The 16,757-nt window shown below is 38.0% G+C and overlaps 1 non-coding gene across 1 annotated transcript; it reads right to left on the bottom strand.

The window, feature by feature from the left end:
• Window positions 1–960: 960 nt before the first annotated feature.
• On the bottom strand, window positions 961–1,033 carry TRNAA-AGC (transfer RNA alanine (anticodon AGC)). Its single transcript has one exon. It is a non-coding gene; the product is annotated as a tRNA-Ala (tRNA).
• Window positions 1,034–16,757: the final 15,724 nt, after the last annotated feature.

The following is a 16,757-nucleotide window of genomic DNA, read 5'->3' as shown; positions in this document are numbered from 1 at the left end:
GAATCACTACTTTGGAGCATGTGCTCACCTGAAAAAGAAGAAAATTTACATTTTTGATTCCACTGATCAATGTGTGGAAGATTACAAGCCGTTGATTTTTTTGTTGGTATATCTTAAGTTATTTATACAAGTATCAATTATTTGAAATACTCATACAAACATTATATTTTCAGATTAGATTATTATAGGACTCCATTGGTGCTGACCAATTCAAAGTAATTAAGATGAAAGATATGCCATTACAGAATGATTCTTCTAAGTTGTGGACTTTTTCTTTGCAAGTACTTTGAGTATTGTGCGAGAGAAGAAAAAATTCCTTTCAATCACGTTAGTAGTGAAATCTCATTTATATGCTTCTACGAATTGTTTTTGTGGACAATTTCATGTAAATTTATTTTTTTTCTACTCATAATTATGTTTTCTAGCTTTTAATGGATTTTCCTTTCCTCATTAATATAGTAATCTTAAAGACACTAAGTCTTCAACTTCACATAGTAATATTATTATTTATATTTGTAAAGACTAATTCAAGCTAATAAGATATAAGTCATGTGTTTGCAATATATTACCTTGGATGTTATTGTGAGAAACATTATTTATTAAAATAAAAATTTGAGTAAGCTAGTAATCTAATCTTATTCTAAAATATTTCTGCGGTTTAAAAGAAGGTAGCCTTTCTTTGTCTATTTTTTAATGAGGATTCCATATTATTTTTCCTATGGTCTTAAATCTTATCTAAGAGAAAATATATAAAAAAAAAAAATCATAAAATTCATTATTAAAAAATTTTGGCCCTCATAAATTTTGGGGCCTAGACTAACCGCCACTTGAACCAACCCTGAATAGTTTATTAGTTGCTTCAATTATTAAAATGTGTATGACACGTAAATTAAATCAATTACAAACTATTCATTTAGTTCGGTCCCAATATACCACCCCACTCAGTGAAAAGTTAGAAGTTGGAGATGCGGGGTATCGATCCCCGTACCTCTCGCATGCTAAGCGAGCGCTCTACCATCTGAGCTACATCCCCATGTATACAAGTTGATCGTTTTACAAAGATTATGTTTTGAATTTTCAACGCTAGCGTAGGCAGCTTATTTTAGTGACTATTTTGAGAAGTTCAAGAAAACAATTTGCTGGTACATAGGGTTGTAATAATTAAGCATTCAGCACTGTGTTTTTGCTTAATTAGTTCATGATACCTTCAGTAATTCTTGCTCTATTTACCGCTATTTATTTGATTTTAGACCTAGATAATGTATATTTATTACTCTCTTCGTCCTAAAATAAGTGTCATTCTTCAATTATCGATGTTGAGACGCCAACTAACTTCTGGATCGATCAATTCTCATGAATTATTGTATATATTGGTTCTCTTTAGTCCTTGTGAGGATTGGATTCTTATTTAGGCTTCCCCTTTGATGTAATTTTTATAAAAGATATTGCAAATTAATTTAGGAGTTGATCCCTATTGTTCCATAAACCATACTCCTACTTGACTTACCTGCACTTTTAGATGCCTGTTTTACTAGGACATTGCAAATAAATCCATAGTAAGTTCATTTGTCAATCGTCATCCTGCTTATCAAAGACTTCCATCTCCTTTAAACTAAGGAGCTGTCTCTTTGTATGATACATTTTCTTTATTCGTTCTTTTATAAAAGAATGTTATATTTTTATATTCGAAAATAATTTAATTTTAAAATTTTCATTTTGCTTATTTTAACCTTAATGAAAAGTTTTTACAATCAATATACTTTTAGGACTACAAGTTTTAAACGTCCTTTTTTATAAACTCCGAGACGTAGGGAATATGATTTTTCGTTTTTCATCAATACAGTAGTCTTAGTTAACTAAAAACAAACCAAAATAAGACCCTTTGAATCACTAGGAGCTAGAGCTTGATATCTGCTTTAAAAAACAGGTTGATCGATGGCAAAAATACTTGAAGAAGTAATTGCAAATGAATTGGTTTGTGACTTAATTAAAACAACCAACCTTATCAAGTCTAGCAGTAACTAATTAGGAGTAAGTATCAAGGGCAGTAACAATAACAATAACATATTCAGTATAACTTCACAAGTGGAGTCTGGGAAGCGTAGTGCATACGTAGACCTTACTTTTACCTCATGAATAGAACTTGGGCTCAAGAAAATTATTTCAAAACGGTTTTGGAAAAGAAAACTAAGCATTAAGGGTAAATGGAAAATAAAATACTTACAATCCGCATACAATGTCCAGAGTAAATTTTTTCTCTAATTATTGGGCGATGGCGAAGAGCTACCAACCTTCCATTTGCAACATTGAAAAAACCCATCATACGATCATTCTGTTCAACCATCAATATTTCGTTGGTAAAGCTCATGTAATACACATCATCTATGTCGTATAATCAGGAGCTGTCACACTAAACTCTTAACTTCCATGAATTTAAGCTTCCTAAATCATCATTATTATACACAACATATCCTTTAAACAAGACATTGCGATTGCGACATCGTGTTACTGTCATCAAACAAAGCCTCCCTTCAATGTCTAGTATACTTACATTCTCTTCTTCGCTTTCTGTTGGTACCACAATCATATCGAATTCTTCATTAGCTACGTCGAATACTATGAGTTTTGTTGTATCGTGACACTTGACTTTAGGAATATGTGGATTGACATGACGATTCTCAGCAAACCAATATAACACACCATTTACATATGCCACTGAGCTTGTACTCGGGTAAATTGAATGATGAATATTCCATTTTAATGGCCTCCATAAATGGTCAATTTGAACCGTTAACATCGAGCACTTAAAGATATCTGATTGTTGGACGTCAAATACAAATTTATGTTGTAAAACCACCACTTTATATTGATATGGCATTGGGCAAAATTCAAGCCCAGCTCTAGACTCTAGTAAATCCTGTTGGATACCAATATGGACTTGCCGGTGGTGTGACATTCCAAAGTCATAGGATTGCGGACATGATAATGACCATCACTAAAACTAGTTATGATAAAAGCAGAAATATTTTAACAAAAGCATATATTTCTAAGTTTTTATCTATTCTTTTTCTTTATTAGAATTGATTTAATAAAATATTTAGCTGCCACTTTAACTTTGCAGGAATATTAGTCATTTTTAAGTAATTAAAACGTTTTGTTTCTTGTATGCAACGCATTGTTAGACAAGTTTTAAAATTTTATTTTTCTTTTTTTTTTTTGTCCCTTCGCGGACATCCGAATAAATTTGTGAGAACTAATTTAATTCAGATTCATACTATTATTACATAACAATATTTTTTATAAATATAAGAAAAAAACCATATCTTAGATGTAAATAGTGTTAATTCTCAATTTATATATGTGACCAAGAGTTTGAGATGCCATATAATTCGTTATTTTTGTATATAAATGGTTTAATCATTATAGAGGAAGAGAAGTTAAAGAGAGAAAAAATAAGAGGAAAAGAGTTTACAGGAATTCCACGTTAAATCTTCTAGGCCTAGCCTATGAGATAAGGTTGTATAAATATTATCGTCTATGCACATAATAATCTCTAAAATATTAAATATTAGAAAAATTAATATGTAAGGTATTATAGTTATGATTGTCACGACCCAAAATGTCATCACAGACGTTGTGATGACACTTAGTATCTAAGACTAAGTAAGCCGACTATAATAACAATTCAAGCCTTTTTTTAATCTAATACAAGTGTCAAAACCAACAACGGAAATATTCAAACAACCTCCCAAGACTGGTAACACTACTAGAAATCCGGAAAAAAGAGACCAAAATTTGGCGACCAAAATTAGTCTGTCAAGAAAAGCGACCAACGTTGGTCGCTAAATTGGAGAAAATAATTAAATAATTATTCTAAATACATTAGCGACCAAGGTTGGTCGCTTTTTGGTCGATAATTTGGTCAAAATATTGATCGGACTGGTCAGACTTGCTTGGTCAAAGAAATACTGAAATTAGCGATCAATTTTGGTCGCTAAAGTGGGACCCACTTATAAAATTTTAATAATTATATTATTATTTAAAAAAATTATAAAATATAAATAAATATAATTTAAAATTAGTGACCAAAGTTGGTCGCTACCGAAAGGGGAAGCAGATAGAGACCAACTTTGGTCGCTAATCTGGGACTCAGTAAAATTTTATTAATTATATTATTATTTAAAAAAATTATAAATATAATTCAAAGTTAATGACCAAAGTTGGTCGCTTACCAAAGGGGAAGCAGATAGAGACCAACTTTGGTCGCTAATTTGGGACCTAGTTCTAACGTTTAACAAATATATTATTATTTTAAATATCTCTCTCTCTCTCTCTCTCTCTCTCTCTCTATATATATATATATATATATATATATATATATATATATATATATATATATTAAAGCAAGAAAGTTTGCATTGTGGTTAAGCCAAGTGGTAAGTTGCTATAAAACCACTTGGCAATCTTAAATTTAAGATTGTGGGAGATTGTCAAATAAGAAAATATCACTTAAGAATTATATATGGAATTCCATTTATTGAAATTAAATTGAAATATAAATTCTTTAAAAAAAAATAAAGTTCAATCATTCTATTAATATTTTCTAACTGTAATTTTTTATTTGGAAAGTAAAGAATTTTGATATCAATAGTATTTTAATTCCTTTTCTAATATCGAGTGAGAAGAATATATCCTACTGTAATTTAATGTGTAATTTTAATTTATTGTAAAAATTCAATACTTTTTAATGAGTTGAAGATAAATATATTTTAATTTTTTAACCTAAAGTTCAGAATATATCTATATTTAATAATTTATTTATTTCATAATGGATAATCCAATGTGTCTGTTTAGACTAAGTTTTCTGAATTTTAAACAAGTATACAATAAAAATATTTTTTTAAAGGCTAAAATATAAAATCTAGATCTATATATCTATATATATGTTAAAGCAAAAAAGTTTGCATTGTGGTTAAGTGGCAAGCTACTATAAAGCCACTTAGCAATCTTAAATTTAAAATTGTGGGAGATTGTCAAATAAGAAAATGTCACTTAAGAACTATATATGGAATTCCATTTATTGAAATTAAATTGAAATAAGAATCTATATATATATATTAAAGCAAGAAAGTTTGCATTGTGGTTAAGCCAAGTGGCAAGCTACTATAAAGCCACTTAGCAATCTTAAATTTAAGATTGTGGGAGATTGTCAAATAAGAAAATATCACTTAATAACTATATATGGAATTCCATTTATTGAAACTAAATTGAAATAAGAATTCTTTTTAAAAAATAAAGTTCAATCATTCTACTAATATTTTCTAACTGTAATTTTTTTATTTGGAATGTAAAGAATTTTTATATTAATAGTATTTTGATTCCTTTTCTAATATCGAGTGAGAAGAATATATCCTACCGTAATTTAATATGTAATTTTAATTTATTGTAAAAATTCAATACTTTTTAATGAGTTGAAGATAAATATATTTTAAGCTTTTAACCTAAAGTTTAGAATGTATCTATATTTAATAATTTATTTATTTCATAATGTATAATCCAATATGTCTATTTTAGACTAAGTTTTCTGAATTTTAAACAAGTATACAATAAAAATAATTTTTAAAGGCTAAAATATAAAATGAAGATAATAAATAAATGATACTCAAAAATATTATTGATAAATTTAAATATTAATTTGAGCAGTAGAATAAAAAATAAATGAATATAATTTTTATTACAAGAAAAAGAAAAACTAAATTCATCTATTAATGAGAGTTATGGATTATAATATGAACAACTCTAAGTTATGGGTAATGCAATAACATGAACAAGGAATCAAAAAAAGAAGAAAAAATATGCAATTAAATAATTTCAGTACTAGATGTATACGTAATGATAAGACTTATTTGATCTTTGAGAAGAGAAAGCTTTTAAAATATTAATGATCTAAGTCATACTATATAAATAAGATACACATATTTAAAACTGTTATAATAGATAAAACTAAAATAATATAAACAATTGACATAATCCCGTGAAACAAATTTAAAAAAATTAAATATAACTTAAATTATTATATAGTTAATTTAAATGAAAATTTAAAGTCAAACTTCCATATAAATGAAATAATTATATAAAATTTTATAGTAGAGGGAATAATATGGGGGAAGGGGGTATAAAGATAGTGTGGGTAAATTAATACTTTTAATTAATTTAAAAATAAATCTATATCTCTCGCTCAATTAGCATTTTCAGTTTTGAGAATCAAGACGTGTGATGTATGTCGTTTAGAGTCGAAGACTTTTAAAATGATTCTCAGAAAGAGAATGGTCTCATAAATATAGTTCGATTCTATCAATGTTTAAAGCAACTCCAATAATGTTGGAAGGGAGTTGATCAACTGTCACGACCCGGATTTTCTACCCTCGGGAGTCGTGATGGCACCTACTAATGAGAGCTATGAAAGCCAATCCTTAACTGCTTACATCATTGTCAAATTACTTCTTTTAACAATTAACGGTGATAACATGAAAACAACGGAATTAAATAAATAAGCGGAATACCTAAATTAAATAAGCTGAACAATAATGCGAAAGTCAACATATGCTTTTACGCAAGAACTGGTGTCACAACACTCACGAACTACTAAGAGTACTAAATACAACCGTCTGAAAGAAATATAATACTGTTTGTCTCGAATATATGAGATAACAGAATGAAATATAAGATAGAGGAGACGCCGGGCCTGCGGACGCCTGCAAGGCTACCTCGGTGTCTCGGTGGACTGAAGGCCGGCTCCCGTGCTACTGCTGCTGTCCAATACCTGGATCTGTGCAAAAGAGAACAGAGTGTAGTTTCAGCACAACCGACTCCATGTGCTAGCAAGTGCCTAGCCTAACCTCGGCGAAGTAGTGACGAGGCTAGGACCAGACTACCAAATAACCTGTGCAGTTCAAATATCTATATGTACAGCGGAAAAGAAATACAGGAAATAATCAGTCAATGTGGGAAGGGAAAACATGTTGTGGGGAGGTAACAGTTCCAAATAGAAAACCTCAATAAAAGAAAGAAACAACAAAGCCAGAATATCAACAAGAATCAGAATTCAACGATTTGCACGACATCACCCTTCGTGTTTTTACTCTCGTCCTCACCCAAACAATATTTATAATAAAAATGTGCACGGCATCACCCTTCGTATTTTTACTCTCATTCTCACCAAATCAATTATATCATAATAATATGAACGGCATCACCCTTCGTGCTTTTACTCTCTTTCCTCACCACATAGTCAATGAATATCGGTACGGAATGGTAAATCGTACGGCACGACATCACACTTCGTGCTTTACACTCTTTCCTCATAATAGCAAATAATGCACGGCATCACCCTTCGTGATTTAACACTCTTCCTCACCCAAACAAAAATCACAAACAAAGGGGCAAGGGAGTAGACAAACAATGGTAGAAATCCCGGCAAGGGACTACAATTAAACAGCTAAATCCCGGCAAGGGAACAATATCAATAAATCTTAACATCCCGGCAAGGGAGATAATCAGGAAAACAACAAACATCCCGGCAAGGGAACAATTCAATAACTCTTTCTCTTTCTTTCACTTCTTACTTTATAACTCTCTTTACCACTTGAGTCAATGCTCCAAAGGGTTCAATTATCTCATATACTTTCACAATTCGTGTTATAACTCGAGCCAATGCTCCTCAAAGTTCAAAGACCACAATTTCTTTCGCATGCTTTTTACAACATATAAAAATCATCATTAAGGCACGAAAGATACAACAAAAATCAAAATATCCACAATATAAAGATTCACGGTCATACTAGACACCAACGTATAGATACTCGTCACCATGCCTATACGTCGTACATAAAAATTAGCATGTAGCAATCAAGACTCAACTCCTAATCCCTCAAGCTAAGGTTAGACCAAACACGTACCTCGAAGCTTTGAACACCACTCAAGCCTCAATTATAGCTTTACCCCCTTGATTCCACCACCAATCCGCTCGAATCTAGTCACAAGTTACTTAATTATATTAATAAGTGCTAAATGAATCAACCCCAATGCATGAAAATGAGTTTTCCCAAAGTTTTACCCAAAAGGTCAAAATTACCCCCAGACCCACGTGGTCGAAACCCGAGGTTCAGACCAAAACCCGATTACCCATTCCCCCACGAATCTAAATGTATAATTTGTTTTGAAATCGGACCTCAAATTGAGGTCCAAATCCTCAATTTCTGGAAAACCTAGGTTCTACCCAAAACACCCAATTTCCCCATGAAAATCATTGATTTTAAATTGAAATCATGTTAAAAGATGTTAATGATTGAAGAAAACTAGTTAAAATGACTTATAATTGATTTGGAGAAGAAAGGTTGTTTGAAAAATCGCCTCTTATGTTTTTGGGGTTTTGAAAAGTGAAAAATAACTGAAAATCCCGTCTATTTATATCACTCTCAGACCCTCACCGCGGACCGCATAAAAAGGACTGCGGCCGCGTAGCTCCACTGCGGACCGCATTAAATGGACTGCGGCCGCACATGCCTCCCTGAAGACCTGCAGTTCAGCACCCTGTGCGGACCGCACAAAGGCGACTGCGGCCGCACAGCCTCCATCACGCCCCGCACAAAAGCGACCGCGGTCGCACCGATTTCTCGCAGACCGCACTAAAGGGTTAAGAGGCCTGCAACTTCCTGAACCTCCAACATCTGACTTTCTAAGCCTAGGGCATCCCAGAACCTATTCGAACTCACCCGAGCCCTCGAACTCCAACCCAAGTATACACACAACCTCAAAAATATCCTATAGACATATTCGTGTAATCCAATTACCAAAATAACATCACAAGCATCGAATTAAACCTCGAGATCAATGAAATTTCTCAAAACTCTTTTAAACATCACATTTCTCAATTAAGGCACGGATCGCATCAAACGACGTCCGTTTTTAACCAAATTTCACAGGAATGACTCAAGTCATACATAAGACCTGTACCGGGTGCCGGAACTAAAACACGGGCCCGATACTAACTCGTTCTAATCAAATTTCATTTCAATTTCCTTAGACATTTTCAGAAAAACAATTTCCTAAAAAAAATTCACTTCCCGGGCTAGGGACCTCGGATTCCGATTCTGGGCATACGCCCGAGTCCCATATTTTCCTACGGACCCTCCGGGACCATCAAATCACGGGTCCCGGTCCGTTTATCCAAAATATTGACCTAAGTCAAATTTATTCATTTTAACATCAAAACTTAGCATTTTTTCACAAAATTTCATATTTAAGCTTTCTGGCTACGCGCCCGAACTGTGCACGCAAATCGAACCGACTCTAAATGAGGTTTTCAAGGCCTCGGAAGCACATAATGGGTAAGAAAATAGGTGATTACCCTCTGGGTCGTCACATTCTCCACCTCTAAAACAACCGTTTTTCCTCGAACGGACAGAAGAAGGAAGTACCTAAGTCGAGGAATAATTGAGGATAAGGGCTCCGCATATCGGAATCGGACTCCCAGGTCAATGCCTTAGGAGGCTGACCTCTCCACTGAACATGAACTGAAGGGAAACTCTTGGATCTCAACTGACGAACTTGCAGGTCTAGAATAGCTACCGGCTCCTCCTCATAGGACAAGTTCTTGTCCAACTGGACAGTGCTGAAATCTAACACGTGGGATGGATTGCCGTGATACCTCCGAAGCATGGACACATGAAAAACTGGATGCACGGCTGATAAGCTCGGCGGCAACGCAAGTCTATAAGCCACCTCTCCCACTCGATCAAGAATCTCAAACGGACCAATGAACCTAGGGCTAAGCTTGCCCTTCTTCCCAAATCTCATCACGTCCTTCATAGGCGACACTCGGAATAATACCCGCTCACCAACCATAAAAGCCACATCTCGAACCTTGCGATTTGCATAGCTCTTTTGCCTGGACTGGGCTGTACACAGTCTATCCTGAATGATCCTGACCTTGTCCAAGGCCTCCTGAACTAGATCCGTACCCAACAACCGAGCTGGCTCAAACCATCCAACCGGAGATCGACACTGCCTACCATATAAAGCCTCATAAGGAGCCATATGGATACTCGACTGGTAACTGTTGTTTTAGGCAAACTTTGCTAAAGGCAAAAACTAATCCCACGAACCTCCAGAGTCAATAACACAAGCTCGGAGCATATCCTCCAATATCTAAATAGTCCGCTCGGACTACCCGTCCGTCTGAGGATGAAATGTTGTACTCAACTCAACCTGGGTGCCCAACTCTCGCTGAACTACTCTCCAGAAGCGCGAAGTAAACTATGTACCTCGGTCTGAAATGATAGATACAAGCACATCATGAAGGCGAACAATCTCTTGAATATAGATCTCAGCTAACCTCTCGGATGAATAGGAGACTGCCATAGGAATGAAATGAGCTGACTTGGTCAGCTTATCAACAAATGACCCAAATTGCGTCGAACTTCTTCCGAGTCAGCGGAAGTCCAGTCACGAAGTCCATAGTGATCCGCTCCCACTTCCACTCGGGAAGCTCAATCCTCTGAAATAATTTACCAGGCCTCTGATGCTCGTACTTAACCTGCTGACAATTCAAACACCGTGCCACATATGCCACAATATCCTTCTTCATTCTACGCCACCAATAGTGCTGCCGCAAATCCTGATACATCTTCGCTGCGCCCGGATGAATAGAGTACCAGGAATTATGGGCCTCCCCTAAAATCAACTCTCGAAGCCCATCTACATTAGGCACACAAACTCGGCCCTGCAATCTCAAAACTCCATCAGCATCTAAGGTAACCTGCTTGGCACCTCCACGTTGTACCGTGTCTCTAAGGACACACAAATGGGGATCATCAAACTGCCGATCATGGATACGTTCCAATAACGAAGAATGAGCAACCGTGCAAGCTAATACCCGACTAGGATCAGAAATATCCAAACTCACGAATTGATTGGCTAAGGCCTGAACATCCAAAGCAAGCGGCCTCTCACCGACTGGGATATAAGCAAGACTATCCATACTGGTTGACTTTCTACTCAAAGCATCGGCCACCACATTAGCCTTTCCCAGGTGATATAAGATAGTGATGTCATAATCCTTCAACAACTCCAACCACCTCCTCTGCCTCAAATTCAACTCCTTTTGCTTGAACAAATACTGACGACTCTTGTGATCAGTGAGCACTTCACATGCCACGCCATATAGATAATGCCTCCAGATCTTCAATGCGTGAACAATGGCTGCCAACTCCAAATTATGAACCGGATAGTTCTTCTCATGAATCTTCAACTGCCTCAAAGCATAGGCAATGACCTTGCCATCCTGCATCAACACTGCACCAAGCCCAATACGGGAAGCATCACAATAGACTGTGTAAGGCCCTGAACCCATGGGCAATACTAACACCGGTGCCGTAGTCAGAGCTATCTTGAGCCTCTAAAAGCTCGTCTCACACTCGTCCGACCATCTGAACTAGGCACCTTTCTGGGTCAACCTGGTCATCGGGGCTGCGATAGATGAGAACCCCTCCACGAACCGACGATAATAGCCTGCCAATCCCAAGAAACTCCAAATCTCTGTAGCTAATGCTGGTCTAGGCTAGTTCTTGACTGCTTCAATCTTCTTCGGGTCAACATGAATACCCTCTGCTGATACAATATGACCCAGGAATGCAACTGAACTCAACTAGAACTCACACTTCGAGAATTTAGCATATAACTGACTATCCCTTAAGGTTTGAAGAACCACTCTAAGATGTTGCCCGTGCTCCTCCTGGCTGCGGGAATATATCAGAATATCATCAATGAAGACTATCACGAATGAGTCCAAATAAGCATGAACACTCGGTTCATCTAATCCATAAAAGTTGCTGGGGTATTTGTCAACCCGAATGACATAACCAAGAACTCCCAATGCCCATACCAAGTGCAAAAAGCTATCTTAGGGACATCGGATGCCCTAATCCTCAACTAATGGTAGCCAGATCTCAAGTCAATCTTTGAAAATACCTTGGTACCCTGAAGCTGATCGAACAAATCATCAATCCTCGGCAGTGGATACTTATTCTTGATGGTGGCCTTGTTCAACTGCCGGTAATCAATGCACATTCTCATCGAACGATCCTTTTTCTTGACAAACAATATCGGCGCACCCCAAGACGAAACGCTGGGTCTAATGAAACCCTTCTCAAGGAAGTCTTGCAACTGCTCCTTCAACTCTTTCAAATCTGGCGGGGCCATACGATATGGCAAAATAGAAATGGGCTGAGTGCCTAGAACCAAATCGATGCAGAAATCAATATCCCTATCGGGTGGCATACTCGGCAGGTCTGAAGGGAAGACATCAGGGAACTCGTGAACCACGGGTACCGAATCAATAGAGGGAACCTCAGCACTGGAATCGCGAACATAAGCCAAATAGGCCAAACACCCCTTCTCGACCATACGCCGAGCCTTCACGTACGAGATAACACTACGGGTAGAATGGCTAGGAGACCCTCTCCACTCTAAACGAGGCATACCCGGTAAGGCTAAGGTCATAGTCTTGGCATGACAGTCCAAGATAGCGTGGTAAGGTGATAACCAGTCAATTCCCAATATAACATCAAAATCGACCATGTCTAGAAGCAATAAATCCACACGAGTCTCAAGACCCCCAATCACCATAATACAAGAATGATGAACTCGATCGACCACAATAGAATCACCCACCGGTGTAGACACATAAATAGGAATACTCAATGAATCACTAGGCATGACCAGGTACGGTGCAAAATAAGATGACACATACGAATATGTAGACCATAGATCAAATAGCACTGAAACATATCTATCACAAACCAGAATGGTACCTATAATGACTATATCTGAAGCTTCATCCTCGGGCCTAGCTGGAAGGGCGTAACATCGGGGCTGGGCCCCACCACCCTAAACTACCTCTCTAGGATGACCTGCTGCAGGCTGGCCTCCACCTCTGGCGACCTAAGATACACCTCTAGGACCTCTACCTCCACCTCTAGCACCTCTACCCCTACCTCTAACTGGCTGGGCGGGCTGTGGAACGCCTGGTGCCTGTACTATAGCACAAGAACACTAATGCTGAGAGCTACCTGGGGCTCGAGGGCAAAACCTAGTAATGTGATCGGGATCACCACAAGTGTAACAAGCCCTCGGCTGCTGAAACTGCTAGCCCTATCGACCTGAATGACTACCTCAGAAACTCTGAAGCGGCGGTGCACTGATGGGAGTTGGTGGTGCATTGTAAGGCTACTGATCAGAATAGTGTGTCTAAGAACCACGATCACCTGAAGTACCATGAGAGACCTGGAGAGCTGACTAAAAGGGCCTAGGAGGATGGCCTCTACCATATGGATCTCTACCTCCAGATGAGGTACCACTGAATCTGCCTGAATGACAGGGCCTCTTATCCGACCCATGACCACCTCCCTACGACAGAACCATCTTAACTCTGCGGGCCACATTGGCTGCCTCTTGGAAAGTGATATCACTCCCGGACTCCTTGGCCATCTGAAGACAATTCGACTGAATAAGACCATCAATAAACCTACTCACCATCTCTCTCTCGGTGGGAAGTATGACAAGAGCATGGCGAGCTAGATCGATGAACCTGGTCTCATACTAGGTGACCATCACAGAACCCTGCTGGAGGCGCTCAAACTGCCTCCGAAAGGCCTCCCTCTGAGTCACAGGGAGAAACTTCTCCAAAAACAACACTATGAACTGCTCCCAAGTCAAAGATGGCGAACCGGCTGGTCTAGCTAAGCAATAATCCCTCCACCAAGTCTTGGCGGATCTAGACAGATGAAAGATAGAAAAATCAACTCCATTGGTCTCAACGATCCCCATGTTCCGAAGAACCTCGTGACAACTATCCAGATAATCCTGGGGATCCTCAGTAGATGCACCGCTGAATGTAGAAGTCAAGAGCTTGGTGAACCTATCTAGCCTCCACAAAGCGTCGGAGGACATAGCCGCTCCATATCCGATCTAAGCTACTACACCCGGCTGAACTGCCACAACTGGTTGAACTACTGGAACCTGAACCTGGGGAGCTACTTGCTCTGGAGTGCGCGTAGCAAGAGTCTGAGCCCATCCTTCAGCCTGAGAAGTGGCTGGTGCTACGGGAAGCAAACTCGCTCGGGTGACACTCTCCATGAGGCCCACTAATCGGACCAGAGCGTCCTGAAGAACTGGGGTGGCAATGAACCCCTCTAGGATCTGAGTTGGGCCTACCGGAACTACTGGGGTCGGAACCTACTCCTCAAAATCAACCTAAGGCTCCGCCACTAGTGCTACTACTCGGGGCTGAGCTTTGCCCCTACCTCGGCCTCTAGCACGGCCTCGGCCTCGCCCTCTGCTCCTAGTGGGAGCTGTCGATGGGGGCTCGGGCTGCTGAGCGGTAGATGAGGAAGCGCGTGTTCTCGCCATCTGTGAAAAAACATAGTAGAAATCCAATTAGCATTTGAGGAACAAATTCGCACGACAAGAAAGAACAAATGTGAAATTTTCCTAACTCTGTAGCCTCTGGGGGATAAATACAGACGTCTTTGTACCGATCCCTCAGACTCTACTGAGCTTGTCCATGAGTTGTGAGACCTATGTAACATAGGGCTCTGATACCAACTTGTCACGACTCGGATTTCCAACCCTCGGAAGTCGTGATGGAGCCTACTAATGAGAGCTAGGCAAGTCAATCCTTAACTGCTTACATCATTATCAAATTACTTCTTTTAACAATTAATAGTGATAACATGAAAACAACGGAATTAAATGAATAAGCGGAAGACCTAAATTAAATTAGCTGAACAATAATGCGAAAGTCAAAATATGCCTCTACCCAAGAACTGGTGTCACAACACTCACGAACTACTAAGAGTACTAAATACAACCGTTTAAAAGAAATATAACACTGTTTGTCTCGAATATATGAGATAACAAAATGAAATATAAGATAGAGGAGACGCCGGTCCTGCAGACACCTGCAAGGCTACCTCGGTGTCTCGGTGGACTGAAGGCTGGCTCCCACGCTACTGCTGCTGTCCAATTCCTGGATCTGTGCAAAAGAGAACAGAGTGTAGTTTCAGCACAACCGACCCCATATGCTGGCAAGTGCCTAGCCTAACCTCGGCGAAGTAGTGACGAGGCTAGGACCAGACTACCAAATAACATGTGCAGTTCAAATATCTATATGTACAACGAAAAAGAAATACAATAAATAATCAGTCAATGTGGGAAGGGGAAACATGCTGTGGGGAGGTAACAGTTCCAAATAGAAAACCTCAATAAAAGAAAGAAACAATAAAGCCAGAATATCAACAAGAATCAGAATTCAACGATTTGCTTTTGCACGACATCACCCTTCGTGCTTTTACTCTCATCCTCACCCAAACAATATTTATAATAAAAATGTGCAAGGCATCACCCTTCGTGCTTTTACTCTCGTTCTCACCAAATCAATTGTATCATATTAATATGCATGACCCCTTCGTGCTTTTACTCTCGTTCTCACCAAATCAATTGTATCATAATAATGTGCACGACATCACCCTTCATGCTTTTACTCTCTTTCCTCACCACATAGTCAATGAATATTGGTACAGAATGGAACATCGTACGACACGACATAACCCTTCGTGTTTTACTCTCTTTCCTCACAATAGCAAACAATGCACGACATTACCCTTCGTGCATTAACACTCTTCCTCACCCAAACAAAAATCACAAACAAAAGGGCAAGGGAGTAGACAAATAATGGTAGAAATACCGGCAAGGGACTATAATTAAACAGCTAAATCCGGCAAGGGAACAATATTAATAAATCTCAACATCCCGGCAAGGGAGATAATCAACAAAGCAACAAACATACCGACAAGGGAACAATTCAATAACTCTTTCTCTTTCTTTCACTTCTTACTTTATAACTCTCTTTACCACTTGAGTCAATGCTCCAAAGGGTTCAATTATCTCATATACATTCCCAATTCGTATTATAACTCGAGCCAATGCTCTTCGAAGTTCAAAGACCACAATTTCTTTCACATGCTTTTTACAACATATAGAAATCAACATTAAGGCACGAAATATACAACAAAAATCAGAATATCCACAATATAAAGACTCACGGTCATACTAGACACCAACGTATAGCTACTCGTCACCATGCCTTTACGTCATACTCGACAATTAACACGTAGCAATCAAGACTCAACTCCTAATCCCTCAAGCTAAGGTTAGACCAAACACGTACCTCGAAGCTTTAAACATCACTCAAGCCTCAGTTATAGCTTTACCCTCTTGATTCCACCACCAATCCGCTCGAATCTAGTACAAGTTACTTAATTACATCAATAAGTACTAAATGAATCTACCCCAATGCATGAAAATGAGTTTTCCCAAAGTTTTACCCAAACGGTCAAAATCACCCCCGGGCCCACGTGGTCTAAACCCGAGGTTTGGACCAAAACTCAATTACCCATTCCCCCACGAATCCAAATGTATAATTTATTTTGAAATTGGACCTCAAATTGAGGTTCAAATCCCCAATTTTCTGGAAAAACCTAGGTTCTACCCAAAACACCCAATTTCACCCATGAAAATCTTTGATTTTAAGTTTAAATCATGTTAAAAGATTTTAATGATTGAAGAAAACTAGTTAAAAATGACTTACAATTGATTTGGATAAGAAAGGTTGTTTGAAAATTCGCCTCTTATGTTTT

Source organism: Nicotiana sylvestris, chromosome 12 (genome assembly GCF_000393655.2).
Source record: "Nicotiana sylvestris chromosome 12, ASM39365v2, whole genome shotgun sequence".
Lineage (NCBI taxonomy): Eukaryota > Viridiplantae > Streptophyta > Magnoliopsida > Solanales > Solanaceae > Nicotiana > Nicotiana sylvestris.
The sequence above is the reverse complement of the archived record's forward strand: the minus strand, read 5'-3'. Positions and strand labels throughout refer to the sequence as shown.